Raw genomic sequence first — 6,000 nt, forward strand, 5'->3', positions numbered from 1 at the left:
GTAAAATAATTAGAATAAATGAAATTTATTATAATTATAATATTCAAAATTAAAATCCAAGAAAATAATTTAAATTATTAATTTTAAAATTACGTAAACTGAAAATTTCAAATTAAAATTTTAAAACGATCTAATCGTAACATAAGGTGCGCAACATCATCACGCAACGCACAGCCATAGGCCACACGCACACAGCCATCGCTGGCCATGTGCGCGCAGCCTATGTGCTGCGTCGCATTCGTCGCTGCACACCATCGCAAGGTACCATCGAAGCACACGAGGCAACTGCTCGCTGCGCGCGCTAGCGCTTGATGCACGCGAGCCATCGCTCGCTGCACGCTGTCGTTCGATGCTGGGCGTAGCGCTCGTTGCACGCGAATGCTCGCTGCCTTGCTCTCGCCCTTGCCCACTCGCCCATCGCTCACACCACACGACACAAGGCAGGGCTTCTGCCTTGTGCTCGTGCACCATAGCCTTGCTCATTGCATTCGTACCGCATGGGCGACGAGCTCCCTTGCTCGTCGTCGCATGCCCGCACTATACAACACCCCTTAAGGGTAACACGTAGCGTCCATTGCTTTGTGCGTGCAAGTTATATGAGTGAATCGCATAAAAATTAAAATTTTATTTTCAAAATTAATGACAAATTAATAAATCAAATTAATTTCATAATTTTAGGGCGAAATATCGAAAATTTATTAATTAATTGATTTCCGATTAACATGGATTCAAGTCTAGGTCATAAAAATTTAAAATTTAACACAAATTTACAATTTTTATGGTGGTTTTTAATCATAGGTATCTAATTAAATTATTAACTAATTATGAAAATCAAATTAATTCTAAATTATTCCAATTTTCAACAAATTAATCATAATTACAAATTAGATTGCATAATTCACAAGGCTAGGCATTCAAACTTGTTAAACATATACAGTAGGTCAATAAAAAATTCAAGATTTATCAACAAGAATCGCAAATATTTAATTTAACATCTTAAATTTACAAAATTTTGCGTTCGAAAAACTAAAACCTCCGAAAAGTCATAGTTAGGCTTCGAATTTGAGAATTCTGGGTTCGGCCGAAAAGTACTTTTTTTTGTCAAAATTTTAGAATGCCTTTTACATGCGGAATTGACACAAAAATCACTCGATTTGGATGAGTAACGAAGAAACTGCCGAAAAACTGCGTACATATAATTAAATAAACGCAATTTGCAATTAATTAACAGTTACGAAAATTAATCACCCCTTTTAGTTCTTGCAAATTTGTAATATTTAACCATGTTTATGCAATTTAGATCATGAAAATAATAAGAGGATCGTGATACCACTGTTAGGTTATAATACATATAACAAAACATAAATCATGCGGAAAAACCTTAATGCCAGGAAACATATTATTTACCCATAATCATTTAGCATAATTTAGGAGCATACACTTTGTAGCGTGCCCTCCCTAGCTGCGCCCGAACCGAACAAGAACAAGTCTTTAGGACTCCAAATGTCGTCCCTCTGTAGATAGTCCACAGTACGTCCGTATCCGCCTCAAGTTAGACCAACTAGAATCGCCCTTAAGGTTACTAGGAAATTCGGTTAAGTGTTTGCAAGTGTTTGCAAGTGTTTGGCTTATTTTTCTTTCAAAACTTACCCTTAGAATACTTCAATCCCATGTCCATAAATTATGACCCTAGGCCCTTATTTATAGAGGTTCGGAAAAGGAATTGGAATCCTAGTAGGATACGATTTAATTAAACTTAGAATCCTACAAGGACGCTATTTAATTAAATAATCCTTTTAGGAATAGGAATTTAATCATACACCAAACCCTAATAGATTTAGGAATTGTGCATGGATACAAACACACACGCACGGAGCCACGAGGGCGCCCGCACGCGTGCGCTCGGCCCACGCAGCCCACGCTGCGCAACCTCGCCTTGGCGCGCTGGGCCTGCCTTGTGGTGGGCCTGGCGCTGCCTTGGGCTGGGCGTTGGCGCACGTCTTTGCTTGCTGGGCGATGGCCTGGCTTCGTGCTGGGCCTTCGTCCGGCAGGCCTCGTCCGATGCTTATTCGTACGATACGCTTCCGATTAAATTCCCGGTTCCGGAATTCATTTTCGATACGAACAATATTTAATATTTCCGATTCCGGAATTAATTTCCGTTTCAAACAAATATTTAATATTTCCGTTTCCGGAACTATTTTCCGATTCCGATAATATTTTCGATTCTGACAATATTTCCGTTTCCGGTAATATTTCCGATTCCGGCAATATTTCCATTTCCAATAATATTTTCCGATACCTACCATGTTTCCGTTTCCGGCAGCATCTATGACTTGGATAATATTTATATTTCCGATACGATCCATATTTCCGTTTCCGGCAATACCATCGTTTCCGGAGTATTCACTTGCTTGTGACGATCTCAGCTCCCACTGAAACCAAGATCCGTCGATTCCGAATATCCATAGATAGAGTATTTAATGCCATTAAATACTTGATCCGTTTACATACTATTTGTGTGACCCTACGGGTTCAGTCAAGAGCAAGCTGTGGATTAATATCATTAATTCCACTTGAACTGAAGCGGCCTCTAGCTAGGCATTCAGCTCACTTGATCTCACTGAATTATTAACTTGTTAATTAATACTGAACCGCATTTATTAGACTTAATATTGAATGCATACTTGGACCAAGGGCATTATTTCCTTCAGGGTTTCCATTCATAACCAATATTTATTGACTTCAAGTTGCCATGTTTATCATGAAATTTAATGCACTCAGGGAGATCCTAAGTGAGTGCTACCTCAACTTGTACTCAAGCAAATTGTAGCTTCTCCGTTGTATTGAGGATTTATCTGCTTGAACAAAATTCCCTATGGAACCCACAATCTTGCTCAAACATTTAGTCCCCCAAAATTTCAGATCAAGATTCTTCAAGTGGATCCAAATGGGAACCACCTTCACCTCATCCTTAAAATCCACAATATCTTTATGACATGGTTTGCAAATCACTGGTTTCTTATCAAAAGTGGGTCTAATATCATTTATTACTTTATCCCTATTCTCTGTTGTTAGAAAATGAACAAGGAAAACCCCATGCTCAATCTCCACCACCTTATCCACCCCTAGGTTTTTCCAGATTCGCCTAAAGGATCCCTCAATTACCGATAATGGAGGATTCGCACCTAAAACATCACAAACAACCGCCAAATTCCAGTAATCTACCTCATCTTGAATGGCATCCAAATAAATTCTAACAATATTATCAGATATGCTAACATTGTCTTCCTCAGCATGTTCACATTCAGATTGGAAAATGGGTATAGGGGTTACCTGATGATTCGTACTCTGTCCATGTCCCGTTTTCATCACCGAAAACCAAGATGAGAACGTTCTATGGGCCTCCGATCAAGTTTTCAAAACAGAGAGCGAAGTTCTAGGGTAGTGAATTCCACCCTCTTCTTCATTGGAATCATTCGCCACATCACAAGTTTCCACCTCCTTAGCTGCAACTCCCAGAACCTCATCCATGGTCTTTGTCTTCTTCTCTTGAGAATCCGACGATGGGCCTACCGGTTTTGATTGTTTCTTCCGAGCTTTCGATTTTCCTGCCATGGCGACAGCGTAGGAAAGAAGCTATCCTACGCCGAGAGAAAAAGTTGGGCGGGAAGAAAACTACGAAAGAAGAACAAAATTTAAAGATAGAAGGTTAGGTATTTATTAAGAACTCCAACATTAGGTATTTAACAGGGGATTATCACTATACAGAAATATGGAATCAGAACAATAAGATTCTCGGAACGCGATGCGTGCAAAATTACGTAAACCTTAAAATTATTTTGTTACAACTAACATAAAGAGTGCGATGACCTAACAGAAACTTCACAATTCGTGTCTGGGTTGATAAAGAGTACAATGATATAGTACAATGATAATATCAACCCAGAAACTTCACAATTTAAACTTCGCTGTTCAAAACTACTAATTGAATTCATTAGGCATCATTAACTCACAGTAAAATGAGGAAAAGTTACAATAATAATATAAACCCAGAAACTTCACAGTTCAAAACATTGACCATTATACATCTGAGATAAGCTAATTGATTGATAATATAAAGATGAGATACATAAGTAATTCTTTATCTAATCATCATGTGTCTCGAAGACCCCAACTGATAATTCTAAAGTTCAACTTAAAACTAATAATTGAATCACTAGGCATCTATCATTAACTCACAATCTTAGATACATCTACGCCAAATGCATGTATGGCATATTGTCTCATTCAAGTAAAAGTTGTTAAAAAGAGATTGGTTAAATTGCAACTTAAAAGATAAACGGGAGCGAACTGATCTCAGTTTAAGAGAAAATAACAAAGGTTGGCCAAATCTGTGACAATTGAAAAGTTTGGACCAAGCCAAAACATTAACCACATGGGAATTCACAGCAGAACAACTATGAAGCTATATTCATATTCACTTTTGGGGGCATAAGAGTTTGGGGGATTTTCCCGAAAATGAAAAGCTACCACAATTCAACCAACTAGAAGCCGAACACCACTTTTCTATCTCAAATTTGAACCACACACAAACCCCATAAAAAAAATCCACTAATAAACGCTTTAATTATTGAAGCAACAATAAATACTTAAACTAAACCTTAAATATTCAACAATTTCCATAAATTAAAACAAAAAAATAATTCTGACAAAAAAACATGCTTAACCTCACAAAATTAAAATAAAGGTAAATTAAATGATTCTGAAGGTAAATCGAGATATATACACAAATAGACAAAGGTAGAGCAAACTTATTGGAGCATCACTTAATCACTTGTTCAGCAAAATCATATAAATAATGGAACAAAATAAATCATCAAAACCCGTAAAAAAATCTCAAAGATCAACAGTATTAAAGCAACAATTCCAGAAGAAAAACCTACCGGAGCATCCATTAAACACTGACTGAGCAAAACCATAAGAATCATGGAACAAATATAATCATTTCAGAAATAAAAACACATCATCTATAACTCCAAAATAGCAATAATGAACAAAACCAAAAAATAGACAAGAGCAAAATGAATACCATTTTAACGAATTCAGAAAAAATTGCAGCCTGCTCCCACATCACTGCTCGCAGCAGCCTGTTGTCCCTCACTCCACTTCTCCACGCGCGCCTCGCCCATTGCTTCGACTGGCCCCTCGACTAGTGCCCTGCCCAAACACACGCTTTAATGAGTTATCACATGCAAAACTTCACCAAACTCAAATCACACCAACAAGACAATAAATCAAATTCAAACAAAAAGATCTGGAAATTTATAAGGAAATAAAACCATAAAAATACAATATAATTAGCAAGAAATAAAATAAAAGTTGCAACTTAAACAAACTGAAACGAAAATGTTTCTCACCATTTCTGGGTAATCGGCGATTCAACAAAGAGAGTTTGGTTTTGACGAATTGTTGATTGTTGTTTAGTAATCGCCTAAACGCATCGCGAGCAAGACGGGAAAGAGGTGAGAGAGAGGAGGGAATAATCGACCATTTTAATTGCTCAAATCTGAGGAAAGAGAAAGGAAATAAGAGGAGAGAGAAATGAGAGAGATTTACCAGAAAGAGATGAACCAAGATTAGAGAGATGAATCAGAGAAACGAGAGGGATTAATCGCCATTTTGAGTGCTCAGGTCCGAGGAGAGAGAAAGGAATTACGAGGAGAGACAAGTGAGAATGATGAACCAGATAGACATGATGAGGTAAGAAGAGATATAGGTGTAGTATTGAATGAGGTTAAGATTGAATAACAATACCCATAAATCTTCTCTACAAAGGAATATTTTATCTATTTTAAATAGAACTTTCCTTTTAAAGGAAAAGAAGAACAAAAAGCATCAAAAGGAAATATTTAATCTATTTTAAATTAATACGAAGTACTTTCTTTTTAGAGGAAAAGACAAACAAAAAACCCTAAAATAAAATATTTATTTTATTTT

This window comes from Spinacia oleracea, chromosome 6 (genome assembly GCF_020520425.1).
Source record: "Spinacia oleracea cultivar Varoflay chromosome 6, BTI_SOV_V1, whole genome shotgun sequence".
NCBI lineage: Eukaryota > Viridiplantae > Streptophyta > Magnoliopsida > Caryophyllales > Amaranthaceae > Spinacia > Spinacia oleracea.